The sequence below is a fragment of the Somniosus microcephalus genome, chromosome 4 (assembly GCF_052327205.1).
Source record: "Somniosus microcephalus isolate GS21.2 chromosome 4, FLI_Smic_1.0, whole genome shotgun sequence".
Lineage (NCBI taxonomy): Eukaryota > Metazoa > Chordata > Chondrichthyes > Squaliformes > Somniosidae > Somniosus > Somniosus microcephalus.
The window spans coordinates 76,968,896-76,985,661 of NC_140990.1; the positions used below are offsets into that span (position 1 = coordinate 76,968,896).

Genomic DNA, 16,766 nt, shown 5'->3' on the forward strand with positions numbered 1-16,766 from the left:
CAATGATATAAGTAAAAAACGGGATGAGGTCCTAAAAGCTGAATATAGGGAGTTAGGAGGTAAATTTAAAAAGGACCTCAAAGGTAGTAATCTCAGGATTGCTACCAGTGCCACGTGCTAGTCAGAGTAGAAATAGAAGGATATTTCAGCTGAATACGTGGTGAGAGGAATGGTGCAAGGGGGAGGGATTCAAATTCCTGGGACATTGGAACCGGTTCTGGGGGAGGTGGGACCAGAATAAACCGGACGGTTTGCACCTGGGCAGGGCCGGGGCCGATGTTCTAGGGGGAGTGTTTGCTAGTGCGGTGGGGAGGGTTTAAACTAAAATGGCAGGGGGTTGGGAACCTGAGCAGGGAGACAGAGGAAAGGGAAACGAGGATGAAAGCAAAAGATAGTGAGGAGAAAAACAAAAGTGGCAGTCAGAGAAATCAAGGGTTTAAATCAAAATGGCCACAGTAAATAATAATTCTAATAGGTCTAAGAGCGTTAAAAAATAAAAGCTTGAAGGCTTTGTGTCTTAATGCGAGGAGCATTCATAATAAGGTGGATGAATTAGCTGCGCAAATAGAGGTAAACGAATATGATTTGATTGGGATTACGGAAACATGGCTCCAGGGTGGCCAAGGCTGGGAACTCAACATCCAGGGGTATTCAATATTCAGGAAAGATAGGCAAAAAGGAAAGGGAGGTGGGGTAGCATTGCTGGTTAAAGACGGGATTAACACAATTGTAAGGAAGGATATTAGCTCTGATAATGTGGAATCTGTATGGGTAGAACTGAGAAATACCAAGGGGCAGAAAACATTAGTGAGAGTGGTAAATTGACCTCCAAACAGTAATGCAGAGGTTGGGGATGGCATTAAAAGGGAAATTAGAGAAGCGTGCAATAAGGGCACAGCAGTCATCATGGGTGACTTTAATCTACATATAGATTGGGCTAACCAAATTAGTAACAATATTGTGGAGAAGGAATTCCTGGAGTGTTTACGGGATGGTTTCCTGGACCAATATGTCGAGGAAACAACCAGAGATCAGGCCATCTTAGACTGGGTATTATGTAATGAGAAAGGATTAATTAGCAATCTTGTTGTGCGAGGCCCCTTGGGTCAGAGCGATCATAATATGATACAATTCTTCATTAAGATGGAGAATGAAGTAGTTGACTCAGAGACTAGTGTCCTGAATTTAAATAAAGGAAACTATGATGGTGTGAGGTGCGAGTTGGGTAGGATTGATTGGGGAATGTCACTCAAAAGGGTTGACGGTGGATAGGCAATGGCAAACATTCAAAGACCGCATGGATGAACTACAGAATTTGTTCATCCCAGTTTGGCATAAAAATAAAATGAAAAAGGTGACTCAACCGTGGCTAACAAGGGAAATTAGGGATAGCATAAGATCCAAGGAGAGGACATATAAATGGGCCAGAAAAAGCAGTAAACCTGAGGATTGGGAGCAGTTTAGGATTGAACAAAGGAGGACAAAGGGATTAATTAAGAAGGGGAAAATAGAATATGAGAGTAAGCTTGCAGGGAACATAAAAACTGACTAAGAGCTTTTATAGATATGTGAAGAGAAAAAGATTGGTGAAGTCAAGCATAGGTCCCTTGCAGTCAGAATCAGGGGAATTTATAATGGGGAACAAGAAATGGCCGACCAACTAAATACATATTTTGGTTCTGTCTTCAGAAAGGAGGACACAAATAACCTCCCAGAGATGTCGGGGAACATAGGGTCTGATGAAAGGGAGGAAGTGAAAGAAATCAGTATTTGTAGGGAAATGGTGTTAGGGAAATTGACGGGATTGAAGGCCGATAAATCCCCAGGGCCTGATAATCCACATCCTAGAGTATTTAAGGAAGTGGCCCTAGAAATAGTAGATGCATTGCTGATCATCTTCCAACATTCGATGGAATCTGGAACAGTACCCATGGATTGGAGGGTAGTTAATGTTACCCCACTATTCAAAAAAGGTGGTAGAGAGAAAACGGGGAATTACAGACCGGTAAGCCTGACATCGGTAGTGGGGAAAATGCTAGAGTCCATTACAAAAGATGTAATAGCAGAGCACTTGGAAAACAGTGACAGGATCGGACAAAGTCAACATGGATTTACAAAAGGTAAATCATGCTTGACTAATCCACTGGAATTTTTTGAGGATGTAACTGGTAGAATAGATAAGGGAGAACCAGTGGATGTGGTGTATTGGACTTTCAGAAGGTTTTCGATAAGGTCCCGCATAAGAGATTAGCGTGTAAAGTTAAGGCATATGGGATTGGGGGCAAGTTATTGACTTGAATAGAGAACTGGTTGGCAGACAGAAAGCAAAGAGTTGGAATAAAAGGGTCTTTTTCTGAGTGGCAGGCAGTGACTAGTGGGGTACCGCAGGGATCGGTCCTAGGACCCCAGCTATTCACAATATATATTAATGATCTGGACAAGGGAACTAGATGTAATATCTCCAAGTTTGCAGATGACACAAAGCTGGGTGGGCATGTATGCTGTGAGGAGGATGCCAAGAAACTCTAGGATGATTTGGACAGGTTGGGTGATTGGGCAGAAGCATGGCAGATGCAATATAACGTGGATAAATGCGAGGTTATCCACTTTGGTGTCAAAAACAGGAAGGCAGATTATTACCTGAATGGCAATAGATTGTGGGAAGGGGAAGTGCAACGAGACCTGGGTGTCCTTGTGCACCAGTCGCTGAAGGTAAGCATGCAGGTGCAGCAGGTGGTTAAGAAGGCAAATGGTATGTTGGCCTTCGTAGCGAGAGGATTCGCGTATAGGAGCAAGGATGTCTTGCTGCAGTTGTACAGGGCCTTGGTGAGACCACATCTTGAGTATTGTGTGCAGTTTTGTTCACCTTATCTGAGGAAGGATGTTCTTGCCATGGAAGGAGTTCAGCGAAGATTCACCAGGCTGATACCTGGGATGGCAGGAATGATGTATGAGGAGAGATTGGGCCGATTGGGCTTATACTCGCTGGAGATGAGAAGAATGAGAGGGGATCTCATTGAAACTTAGAAAACTCGGACAGGAGTGGACAGACTAGATGCAGGAAGGATGTTCCCGATGGTCGGGGAGTCCAGAACCAGGGGTCACAGTCTAAGAATAAGGGGTAAGCCATTTAGGACAGAAATGAGGAGGAATTTCTTCACCCAGAGAGTGGTGAACCTGTGGAATTCTCTACCACAGAAGGCAGTAGAGGCCAATTCATTAAATATATTCAAGAAGGAGTTGGATATATTTCTTAAGGCTAAAGGTATCAAGGGGTATGGAGAGAAACATAGAAGATAGGAGCAGGAGTAGACCATTCGGCGCTTCGAGCCTGCTCCGCCATTCAATGCGATCATGGCTCATCATCCAATTTCAGTACCGGTCCCTGCTTTCTGCCAATGGAAAAGAGTTTTGAAGACATAGTAAGGATACTAAAGGAACATTTAAACCCCACACCGCTGCTGATAGCAGAAAGATTCAAGTTTCACAAACGGAACCAGCATAAGGATGAAAGCAATGCTGATTATTTAACAGAACTGCGAAAACTATCGACACACTGCCAGTTTGGAGTGGGACTGGTAGATACCTTAAGGGACAAGTTTGTGTGTGGGCTTCAAAGTGAAGGAACCCAGAAACGGCTTTTATCTGAAAAGGACCTTACGCTGGAAAAGGCTTTCAGCATTGCGGTATCATATGAAGCAGCAGCACGGGGCGCTGCAGAGATACAACAGAGACCGCAAGAATATGGCACAAACGAAATGTCATATGGAACAGAGAAGTGCTATCGCTGCGGCAGAACACACGACCAGAATGATTGCTGGTTCAAAGACAAAGTGTGCAGACAGTGTGGAAAAGTAGGACACATAGCACGAGTCTGCAGGTCGGGAAAGAAAACCAGCAATAAGAAACCTACCAAAGGAAAGTACAAGAAGGTACATAAGATGATGGAGAATAGTTCAGATGAACAAAAGAGTGATATTGACTCCGAAAGCAGGGAACTGAGTTGTCTGAAACTACATAATGTGATCACAATGGAGGATCACCGAACCATTTGGGTCACTCTCAAGTTAGCAGGAGTCCAGGTAAATATGGAATTGGACACAGGATCAACCCTAACAGTCATAAACCGACGGGACTACGAGCGGCTATTCTCACACATACCCTTGAGAGACACAAAAATTATTCTGAAGACGTACATGAGGCAAAAAGTCTACCCCAAAGGAAAAATAAGGGTGACCGTTATATATAACGGTAAGGAAACACTAAAACTAGACCTGTATGTATTGCAAGATGGAGGGCCACCATTACTGGGACGTGAATGGATCCGGAAAATACAACTGGATTGGCATTCCATACAGGCACTGACTGTGGCTGACAAAAAGGATGACGACGTCACACCTGGGCGACTGTCAAAGATCCTAACTGACGCAAAAGAAGTGTTCCAGCAAGGACTCGGAACACTACAAGGCATGACAGCGATGATTAAAATTGAAGAAAACGCAAGCCCAAAATTTTTTAAGGCCAGACCGTTACCTTATGCGATCCGCCCAGCCGTCGAAGCAGAGCTGGAGAGTCTGGAACGTTCAGGTGTACTGTCCAAGGTAGACTGGAGCGAGTGGGCTACACCCATCGTCCCTGTGATGAAAAAGTCGTTGAGCAGCACACCTGGGGAACCAAGGAAGGTTCGCATCTGTGGGGACTTTAAGGTAACAGTGAACCCGTTCCTTCACACCGTACAATATCCACTTCCGCGGATTGAAGATATTTTCACCTCGCTATCTGGAGGGAAACGCTTCACTAAGATTGATCTGGCCCAGGCGTATCTGCAAATGGAGGTAGAAGAAGCATCAAAAAAATACCTCACAATCAACACCCTTAAAGGTCTCTACCAATACAACCGGCTGGTATTCGTGGTAGCATCAGCTCCGGCTATTTGGCAGAGGGCAATGGAACAAATCCTGCAAGGGATCCCAGGGACCCAGTGTTATTTGGACGACATCCTGGTCACGGGCGAAAATGACAATGATCACCTTGCCAACCTGGAGCAGGTGCTCACTAGATTGCAGGAATATCGCTCCGAGCTAACCGCCCCAAATGCGAGTTTTTTAGAAAACAGATCTCGTATTGTGGCCACGTTATCGATAAAGAGGGGTTACATAAGAGAAGATTGAGGCAGTAGTCAAGGCTCCAGCACCGGAAAATGTGTCACAACTGAGGTCGTTCCTCGGGCTGGTAAACTACTACCATAAGTTCTTGCCAAATTTGTCTACAATACTACACCCACTGAGCACCCTACTGCAAACTGGGGTGCCATGGAAGTGGAGTGACGAATGTAGACAAGCTTTCCAGAAGAGCAAAACACTAATCACATCAAAAGAGGTATTGGCCCATTACAACCCGGTATTACCAATTCAGTTGGCATGTGATGTGTCACCCTACGGCATTGGAGTGGTGCTGTCGCACAAATTCTCGGACGGCTCAGAGAGGCCAATAGCCTTTGCGTCACGATCACTAACCTCAGCCGAGCGTAACTACCCCCAGATTGACAGGAGGCCCTCAGCCTAGTGTGGGGAGTGAAAAAATTCAATCACTATCTGCACGGGCAGAAATTCACCTTGCTGACTGATCACCAGCCTCTTGTCTCCATTTTTAATCCGAAGAAGGGCGTTCCAGTGATGACTGCACAACGACTACAAAGATGGTCACTTTTTCTAGGGGCGCACCACTATGAGATTGAATATAAGGGCACGAAACAGCATGGAAATGCTGATGGGCTATCCCGCCTGCCACTGCCTACTGCAGAGGAAGCACCAGCAGTGAATCCTGTCAAAATATTCCATTCAACTATAGTTGAATACCTACCGGTAACTAACGCTTGTATCGAAAAGGAAACCCGAAATGACCCGACACTGTCTCGGGTATATGATTTGACGGTGAAGGGATGGCCAGCACATGGCGACTCACTGTTGCCAGCATTCTCGACAAGGAGAGAACAGCTGTCAGTGTGCTGGGGGACCTTTGATGTGTGGATCCCAAGTGGTAATTCCACCCACGTTAAGAGATAGAGTGCTCAATGAGCTTCATGAGGGTTATCTGGGAGGGGTAAAAATGAAAAGCCTAGCCAGGGCTTATGTGTGGTGGCCGGGAATCAATAAACAAATCGAGGACTTGACCAAGAGCTGCTCAGGATGCCAGAAAGTCCAAAATGCACCACCACAGGCCCCTCTACACCCATGGGAGTGGCCCTCATCTCCATGGCAATGGGTGCATATTGATTTTGCTGGTCCATTCATGGACTCAATGTTTTTAATAGCCGTGGATGCGCACTCATAATGGCCTGAGGTCATCAAAATGTCCTCCACCACCACGGAGAAAACTATTGCAGTCCTACGGACCATTTTTGCCAGGAATGGCTTGCCAGAACAGATTTGCTCTGACAACGGACCACAGTTTGTGTCTGAAGAGTTCCGGAGGTTCTTGAAAAACAATGGGGTAAGGCATTACACATCAGCCCCGTATCATCCAGCCACAAATGGATTGGCTGAGAGGTTCGTACAAACCTTTAAGAAGGCAATAAAGGCTATGTACAATGACAACATTCCGCTGCAGCACAAGGTGGACAATTTCCTTTTTGCCTACCGGAATGCGACACATGCAGTCACCAACTAGGCCCCAGCAATGATCTTCTTTAACCGAAGGTTAAGATCTCGCCTGGATTTGCTCAGACCAAACGTACGAAGAGATGCTGAGAGTAAGCAATTCCAGCACATCCATGAGAAGCCAACAAGGAGCTTCAATGTAGGGCAACCAGTCTTGGCCCGCGACTACCGAACAGAAAAATGGCAGCCAGGAACGATATGCACATGGCAGGGCCCACTAATGTACACAGTGGACATTGGGGAGAGCATCGCGAGATGCCATGCTGACCAGATCCTAGAGTCACAGGAACAAGTCAACCCCATGCCTCGCCCATACGTACCTGGTGATGAACCCGACGTACAGGTCGCATCTACCCCAAAAACAGTAGCATCGGAAGCTGATGAACCAACCGACGACAGGGGGCCAGAATCGCCTCCGCACCAAGAGCAAGACACTCGGGAAAGGCGCTATCCAGAAAGGATCAGGAAGCCTCCCCAAAGACTGAATATATAAATAGACTATTTTCAGCTAATGTTGCATGTTAAAAGTGTTAATTGTAATTAGTTTGATATTTAATTGTTAAATGAGTGTTATGGTACTGTTAATCTAAAAGGGGAGGAATTGTAATGTATATACCTTTAAGTGGGGAACTATCTTTTACAGCTCATGTATACTGCAGTAACGGCAGTGACCACACCTGTATATAGCACTGAGTAGTAATCTGTACAGATCAGTTGCAGTGTGAGCCACTTTGAGCCAAACCTGTTGTACTGTTCTCTGCAGTCTGTGTCTTATTATATACGGACACAACACCTAGGATGTAGATTATCAGGCCTTGGGGATTTATCCGCCTTTAATCCCATCAATTTCCCTAACACCATTTCCCTACTAATACTGATTTCTTTCAGATCCTCCCTTTCATCAGACCCTATGTTCCCCGACATCTCTGGGAGGTTATTTGTGTCCTCCTTTGTAAAGACAGAAAGCAGGGACAAGGTACTGAATTTGGATGATCAGCCATGATCGCATTGAATGGCGGAGCAGGCTCAAGGGGCCGAATGGCCTACTCCTGCCCCAATCTTCTATGTTTCTATGTGATGTGTTTACGTGTTCATCTTGTTGACTAAAAATTGAGTCTTGTGGTTTCAGACACCAGATAATCAAGCTCACAACAACAGATTGTCTGTTACTGACTTTATTAACAGCACTGCAAAAATACAGACAGAGTATAGTTACCTGATCCGGAGAACAGGGATAATACAGTGGATTGAGAGCTCTCTTCTCCCCAGGTCTGTTCTAACAAGCTGTGACTACACTGGCGATATTTATATTTAACTTGTTTACTACATTATTGACCTGGCCCTGCCCAAACCATAACCACAAGGATATCTGTCATTGTTCTGACTGTGACCACAAGGCTGTGTCACTATCACACACACACACCGTTTCCTTCTTTCACATCTCCATACACAGACCATCTCTTTACACATCCCCTTCCATCCTCAATCAACGTCATTGAAAAATAGATTATCTGGTCAATACCACATTGCTGTTTGTGGGAGCTTGCTGTGGAGAAATTTCCTACATTAGAAGTGACTACACTTCAAAAGTACTTCCTTGTCTGTAAAGCGCGTTGGGACGTCCTGAGGTTGTGAAAGGTGCGATAGAAATACAAACCTTTTTCCTTAGATAACAGCAATAGTTACACTGGGATAAATCTTCAGTCATTTTCTATTACAGGCTCTCTGGAAGGTGTGGGGAGCTGGGACTTGAGAGTAACTGAAGGTGTTAGAACTGAGATAATCTAGAGTTAGAAAGGAGAAAAGGCCCAAAAATTGAACAGTCGGTAACAGGACATCAATTAGTCTCCTCTAATCTTGGAGGAAACAAATACTCGACACACTGCGTATTTGACATTTATCCAGAATATTAATAACCCCTATAACTGGGCTGGAGTTTAACATCAGAAACAAACTCCAACTGTCAGAATTAACATGGTTCAGTCCTGGATGTGATTAACAGCAGCAATACCAGCAGAATCCAACCCCTGCAGTCACTTGTGAACTAGCTGGTGTCTCAGCAGGTTGGATGACTGAGGGAATCCCTTCCCACACACCGAGCAGGTGAACGGCCTCTCCCCAGTGTGAACTCGCTGGTGTGTCAGCAGTTGGGATGACTGAGGGAATCCCTTCCCACACACTGAGCAGGTGAACGGCCTCTCCCCAGTGTGAGTTTGTTGGTGTTTCAGCAGATATCTTGTGCTTTTAAAGCTCTTCTCACACTTAGAACATTTGAAAGGTCTGTTTTCAGTGTGAACAAGCTGGTGTATAATGAGGTTGGCTAATCGAGCAAATACATTCCCACACGTGGAGCAGGTGAACGTCTCCTCTCCAGTGTGAAGGCGCTGGTGTCTCAGCAGAGTGGGTGAATCAATGAATCCCTTCCCACACACGGAGCAGGTGAACGCCCTCTCCCTAGTGTGAACTAGCTGGTGTCTCAGCAGGTGGGATGAATCAATGAATCCCTTCCCACACACAGAGCAGGTGAATGGCCTCTCCCCAGTGTGAACTCGCTGGTGTGTCAGCAGTTGGGATGACTGAGGGAATCCCTTCCCACACACTGAGCAGGTGAACGGCCTTTCCCCAGTGTGAGTTTGTTGGTGTTTCAGCAGATATCTTGTGCTTTTAAAGCACTTCTCACACTCAGAACATTTGAAAGGTCTCTTTTCAGTGTGAACAAGTTGGTGTATAGTGAGGTTGGCTAATCGAGCAAATCCCTTCCCACACGTGGAGCAGGTGAACGGCCTCTCCCCAGTGTGACTGCGTCGATGACTTTCTAGCTGGGATCGGTAATTGAATCCCTTCCCACAGTCCCCACATTTCCACAGTTTCTCCGTGGTGCGGGTTGTTTTGTGTCTCTCCAGGTTGGATGATCAGTTGAAGCCTCGTCCACACACAGAACACGTGTACGGTTTCTCCCCGCTGTGAATGGTGCGATGTTTTTTCAGGCTGTGTAACTGGTTAAAGCTCTTTCCACAGTCAGTGCACTGGAACACTCCCACTTGGGTGTGGGTGTCTCAGTGCTTTTCCAGTCACACTGATGTTTGAAATCTTTCCTCACAGACAGAACAAGCAAACATTTCTCCTTCCACATTCAAAGGCCGATGATATTCAGTTCCTGATGAATGGAGTGACTCTGTCAGATCTTGACGTGATGTTTGGTTTGAGTTTCCCATTTGTAAATCCTCCCCTTCTAACACCCTGTAAAAGAAGTTTACAAAAGTCATCAATGTAAGTACAGGATAGGAATTCAGAACAGACAATTCTAGTTTCCTTGCAACATTCTTTCCTCTCTTGTTCCCCAAATCATGTGGTCCAATCAAACTGGAAGAAGCTAAAATAAGCAACAAAGTCCCAACAAAAGCAAAGGGAACCTTCCCAACTAAACCAGAATGTTGTTGCCAGTGTCTGAGAGACACTCTGTACCCTGAGGTGCCCACCGGTCGAGGAAGGTATCAAGTGAACCGGTGGACACCGCCTGCTCCCTCTCCAGGGCCACCCGGGCAGGGACAAGACCACGGGAGAGATGCAGGCAGCCAGAGTGACCCCCCACCCCCATGGGCCCCGCCCATCCTGGACCTACAAATTGCTGTTTTCACCAGGCCCAAGAGAAGATCCTCCGACTTACCCACCCCCCCCCCCGCACTGGGCGGGCAAAGATTAGGAGCGTGGGGCTAAAGTGTAACCAAGAGTTGAGGAGCAGCCCCTTCAGGTAACTATACAGGGGCTGCAACCTCTCACACTGAATATATACACGGCCCGTGGACTCCTCTAGGCCGCAAACATCACATGCGGCCTGGGAGTAGGTGAAGGTGATTAAAAACCTGCTGCCCGGGATGCTCCATCTCCCGGGCACTGGGACCCGGTTGGGAACAGAGACTACATATATCTACATATGAGGACGGCCTCAACCGGGATCTTGGGTTCATGTCACGCTACATGTAACCCCACCTGACGTAGAGTCATCCAGACTCGAGTTGTCGTTGGCTTGTTCTCTCTACACAGATGCGGCTGGACCTGCTGTGATTTCCAGCAAAAAAATAGTTTTCTGTTTGTTTTTTGTTTTTCATACAGACCCCAGCATCTGCAACATTTGACCCCTTGTAACCCCACCTCATTGTTCTTTGATGTAATGTTTTCCTGACTGCCCTGTTTGGACACCATTCACACCTTTGATTGCTGTGATTATCTCTTTGCCGAGGTGTGATCAAGGGCAGTTAGAAAGATTACCTGTAATCATCTGGCATTATTCTCTGACTATATATGCTGTGCCTATATGCAACTCTTCACTTCACCTGACGAAGGAGCAGCGCTCCAAAAGCTTGTGATTTCAAATAAAGCTGTTGGACTATAACCTGGTGTTGTGTGGCTTCTTACATTTATCTACATATAGATTGGGCTAACCAAATTAGTAACAGCACTGTGGAGGAGGAATTCCTAGAGTGTATACGGGATGGTTTCCTGGACCAATGTGTCAAGGAACCAACTAGAGATCAACCTATCTTAGACTGGGTATTATGTAATGAGAAAGGATTAATTAGCAATCTTGTTTTGCGAGGACCCTTGGGGAGGAGCGATCATAATATGATAGAATTCTTCATTAAAATGGAGAGTGAAGTAGTTGACTCAGAGACTAGGGTCCTGAATTTAAATAAAGGAAACTATGAAGGTATGAGGCACAAGTTGGCTAGGATAGATTGGGGAACATTACTTAAAGGGTTGACGGTGGACAGGCAATGGCAAACATTTAAAGATCGCATGAATGAACTACAGAAATTGTTCATCCCTGTTTGGCATAAAAATAAAACAAAAAAGGTGACTCAACCGTGGCTAACAAGGGAAATTAGGGATAGCATAAGATCCCAGGAGAGGACATATAAATTGGCCAGAAAAAGCAGCAAACCTGAGGATTGGGAGCAGTTTAGGATTTAGCAGAGGACAAAAGGATTAATTAAGAGGGGGAAAATAGAGTATGAGAGTAAGCTTTCAGGGAACATAAAAACTGACTGTAAAAGCTTCTATAGATACGTGAAGAGAAAAAGATTGGTGAAGTCAAGCATAGGTCCCTTGCAGTCAGAATCAGGGGAATTTATAATGGGGAACAAAGAAATGGCAGACCAATTAAATACATACTTTGGTTCTGTCTTCACAAAGGAGGACACAAATAACCTCCCAGAGATGTCGGGGAACATAGGGTCTAATGAGAGGGAGGAATTGAATGGAATCAGTATTTGTAGGGAAATGGTGTTAGGGAAACTGACGGAATTGAAGGCCGATAAATGCCCAGGATGCCGGTAAGCCTGGCATCGGTAGTGGGGAAAATGCTAGAGTCCATTATAAAAGATGTAATAACAGAGCACTTGGAAAACAGTGACAGGATCGGACAAAGTCAACATGGATTTACAAAAGGTAAATCATGCTTGACTAATCTACTGGAATTTTTTGAGGATGTAACTGGTAGAATAGATAAGGAAGAACCAGTGGATGTGGTGTATTTGGACTTTCAGAAGGCTTTCGATAAGGTCCCGCATAAGAGATTAGCGTGTAAAGTTAAAGCACAAGGGAATGGGGGCAAGGTACTGACTTGGATAGAGAACTTGGCAGACAGGAAGCAAAGAGTTGGAATAAACTGGTCTTTTTCCGAGTGGCAGGCAGTGACTAGCGGGGTACTGCAGGGATCGGTGCTAGGACCCCAGCTATTGACAATATATATAAATGATCAAGACGAGGGAACTACTCTATTGGAATTTTTTGAGGGAGTAACTGGTAGAATAGATGGGGGAGAGCCAGTAGATGTGGTGTACCTGGACTTCCAAAAGGCCTTCGATAAGGTCCCACATAAAAGATTAGCATGGAAAATTGAGGCTCATGGGATAAAGGGGAAAGTTTTGGCGTGGATAGGGAACTGGCTGTCAGATAGAAAACAGAGAGTTGGAATAAACGGCTCATTTTCTGAATGGCAGGCAGTAACAAGTGGGGTACCACAGGGATCTGTCCTGGGCCCCCAGCTGTTCACAATTTACATTAATGACCTGGATCAGGGAGTCGGATGCAGCATTTCCAAATTTGCAGACGACACTAAACTAGGAGGTGGGGTGGGCTCAGAGGAAGAGACCAGGAAGCTCCAGAGCGATTTGGACAGACTGGGCGATTGGGCGGATAAATGGCAGATGCACTATAATGTGGACAAGTGCGAAGTTATCCACCTTGGGTGCAGGAACGGGAGGGCAAATTATTATTTAAATGGCAATAGATTGGGAGAGGGGGAAGTACAGAGAGACCTGGGTGTTCTTGTACACCAGTCACTGAAGGCGAGCATGCAGGTGCAACAGGCGGTCAAGAAGGCAAACGGTATGCTGGCCTTCATAGCAAAAGGGTTAGAATACAGGAACAGGGATACCTTGCTGCAGCTGTACAGGGCACTGGTGAGACCACACCTCGAGTACTGTGTACAGTTTTGGTCGCCTCATCTGAGGAAGGATGTTCTTGCCATGGAGGGGGTGCAGCGGCGATTCACCAGGCTGATACCAGGAATGGCGGGAATGACCTATGAGGAGAGACTATGTAGTTTAGGGATGTACACACTGGAGTTTAGAAGATTGAGAGGGGACCTCATAGAAGTGTATAAAATTCTGACAGGTCTAGACAGACTGGATGCAGAAGGAATGTTTCCCTTGGCGGGTGAGAACAGAACTAGAGGACATAATTTAAGGATAAGGGCTAAACCATTTAGGACAGAGATGAGGGGGAATTTCTTCACTCAGAGAGTGGTGAACCTGTGGAACTCATTGCCACAGAGGGCAGTGTACGCCAGCTCATTAAATATATTTAAGAGGGAATTAGATATATTTCTACGGGCAAAAGGGGTTAAGGGTTACGGAGAGAAGGCGGGGACGGGATACTGAATTAAAGGATCAGCCATGATCTCATCGAATGGCGGAGCAGGCACGAAGGGCCGAATGGCCTACTCCTGCTCCTATCTTCTATGTATCTATGTATCTATGTAATATCTCCAAGTTTGCAGACGGCACAAAGCTGGGTGGGCGTATGTGCTGTGAGGAGGATGCAGAGAAACTCCAGTATGATTTGGACAGGTTGGGTGATTGGGCAGATGCATGGCAAATGCAGTATAATGTGGATAAATGCGAGGTTATCCATTTCGGTGGCAAAAACAGGAAGGCAGATTATTATCTGAACGGCAATAGATTGGGAAAAGGGGAAGTGCAACGAGACCCGAGTGTCCTTGTGCACCAGTCGCTGAAGGTAAGCATGCAGGTGCAGCAGGCGGTTAAGAAGGCAAATGGTATGTTGGCCTTCATAGCGAGAGGATTCGAGTACAGGAGCAAGGATGTCTTGCTGCAGTTGTACAGGGCCTTGGTGAGACCACACCTTGAGAAAGGATGTTCTTGCCATGGAGAGAGTGCAGCGAAGATTCACCAGATTGATACCTGGGATGGCAGGAATGACGTATGAGGAGAGATTGGATCGATTAGGCTTATATTCGCTAGAGTTTAGAAAAATGAGAGGGGATCTCATTGAAACTTATAAAATTCTAACAGGACTGGACAGACTAGATGCAGGAAGGGTGTTCCCGATTGTTGGGGAGTCCAGAACCAGGGGTCACAGTCTAAGGATAAGGGGTAAGCCATTTAGGACAGAGATGAAGAGGAATTTCTTCACCCAGAGAGTGGTGAACCTGTGGAATTCTCTACCACAGAAGACAGTTGAGGCCAATTCATTACATATATTCAAGAAAGAGATAGGTATTTTTCTTAAAGCTAAAGGGATCAAGGGATATGGGGAGAAGGCAGGGACAGGGTACTGAATTTGGATGATCAGCCATGATCTCATTAAATGGCCAACTCCTGCTCCTGTTTTCTATGTTTCTATGAGACCCTGAAGTCCCGCCCAGTCTCTGTTCCTGGCCAAGATAGCCGCGCATGCGCCGTGATCCCGCCCTGTCCAAGATGGCTGCCAGCGACCCTGCTGACTCGGGCGGCCGGGCCTGTCACCGCGGGGCAAACACGAGGCCTGTGGGCTCTTATTCGGGGCCTGGGGCCTACACCGGGTGTTTATGAAGTTTCCCAGCCGACCCGCGGCTCCAATTCCTCCCCGAGCCCACAATCTCCTACCGCCTCCCGGAACCGTCTCTTCCACTTCAGACCACCGCCAGCACTGGCACTGCGCCTGCTCAGAGCACCGCCCGGTCCCGCGCCTGCGCACTGGGCTCCTGTGGTCATTCTGCCGCGCGGGGGATTTTTACTCTTGTTCAGCCCAGTGGTACTGAGGTCAATTATAGACCCTGAGCTGTCTTGGCTGAGATCAACCAACAACACAGATCAAGGATCCCAGTCAGTTGTGCAGAGTGTTTTAAAACTTGGGGGAGGGTTATGACAGAATATTTTGAAAGGAATGTTACTCCACCTTTAAAGGAAACCTTCATTAAACTGCAAAATTCTGAAGTCTTTCAAAATTGAACAAGCAAAAAGTAGTGAGACATTTTAGAAAGGCTCAAGTCATTAAAATAGACAGGTTTACAATCACTGCACGAGTACAGAAGGGAGCGACTGTTAACAGGAGCTCTGTCAGTGAAGTGCTCCAACACTCCAAGATAAACCAGACTGTCCCTTTAACTATAAATGTACAAAGTAAAGGGGTCACGGCCCATTTAAATATCTGCCCCATTCCCCCAGGCAGTGGGAGTAGGAACAGCGCGCGGTCTCTATATAACCTGACCCAGCAGGCCACATGAGGAAACCCACTATGTGGGGCAGGGCCTTGAGAACCAGCTCTATGGGGGGGATCACCTACACAGAGACACCAAATCCAGGGACCACTTACACTGAGACACCAAATCCAGGGACCACTTACACTGAGACACCAAATCCAGGGACCACTTACACTGAGACACCAAATCCAGGGACCACTTACACTGAGACACCAAATGAAAAAGGACACATCCAGGGACATTGGCATCATCAATAATTGTTTCTATCCCTAATCCTAACCCGTAAACATAACCACTAACCTCTAATCCTAACTACTAACCCCTATTCCTGACCCTAACCACTAACCCGTAACCACAACCAGTAACCCCTAAGTGTAACACCTGCCCCGAACCCCAAGACCCCAACCACTAACCCTAAGTTGTTCAGTGTCATTAGTCATTGTGATGTCACCAGTGATGCAGGTTGGCCGTGTTGTCATTAGTCATTGTGATGTCACCGGTGATGCAGGTTGGCCGTGTTGTCAATAGTCATTGTGATGTCACCAGTGATGCAGGTTGGCTGTGTTGTCAATAGTCATTGTGATGTCACTGGTGATGCAGGTTGGCCGTGTTGTCAATAGTCATTGTGATGTCACCAGTGATGCAGGTTGGCCGTGTTGTCAATAGTCATTGTGATGTCACCGGTGATGCAGGTCGGATTAGTTGGTCTTTAGAATACTTGCTTTACTATCTTATAATCATCAGTATCTTATAATCATCAGGAATGGATTTATAATCGTGTGTAGGAATTAAATATAAAAGTCTGTAATCATCAACTGTATGCAATGGTAACCTGAATTATGTATAACATGTAACCCTTTTTATGCTTAAAAGTCTGTGAGTAAGCTGTAACCAGACAACCTGGGGTGAGGAAGAGATTGCCGTGGTCGATCAGACTGCGGTTAGCCTGGGAACCAAGGTGAGCTGCAGTTACCACTGTGTGGAATGTTATAACATCCGCAGGGAATTAAACACAAAGGCCAAGTTCAAGGGTCGTATCACAAGCAATGAGACATGTTCCTTTCGTATTGCCATAACTACCCCAGATATGAGTCTTGGTGTCAAAAACACATGATGTAAAAGTGTCAGCAGACTAAAGCCCGTGTAAACCAGGGTGCTGCGAATGTGGCATCTTTATGATTGGATTTTGGGTCTGGGTGTCAGCCAGTGATTGGTTCAGGAGGACTCCATAGGTTTTGAATGAGAGTAAGAGTGTAGGAAGGGGTCTTAACAGGCACAAATTGTAGAAGATTTCAGGAGTAGAGGATTTCAGGAATAATCAAGGAGACACCCGGGAGATG

The 16,766-nt window shown here is 46.1% G+C and overlaps 2 pseudogenes; one reads left to right on the plus strand and one right to left on the minus strand.

Annotated features, from left to right (window-relative positions):
* Positions 1 to 16,766, plus strand: part of LOC147119282 (uncharacterized) — a 48,984-nt pseudogene that overhangs the window by 18,543 nt on the left and 13,675 nt on the right.
* LOC147119283 (uncharacterized) lies at positions 7,819 to 14,938 on the minus strand (annotated as a pseudogene).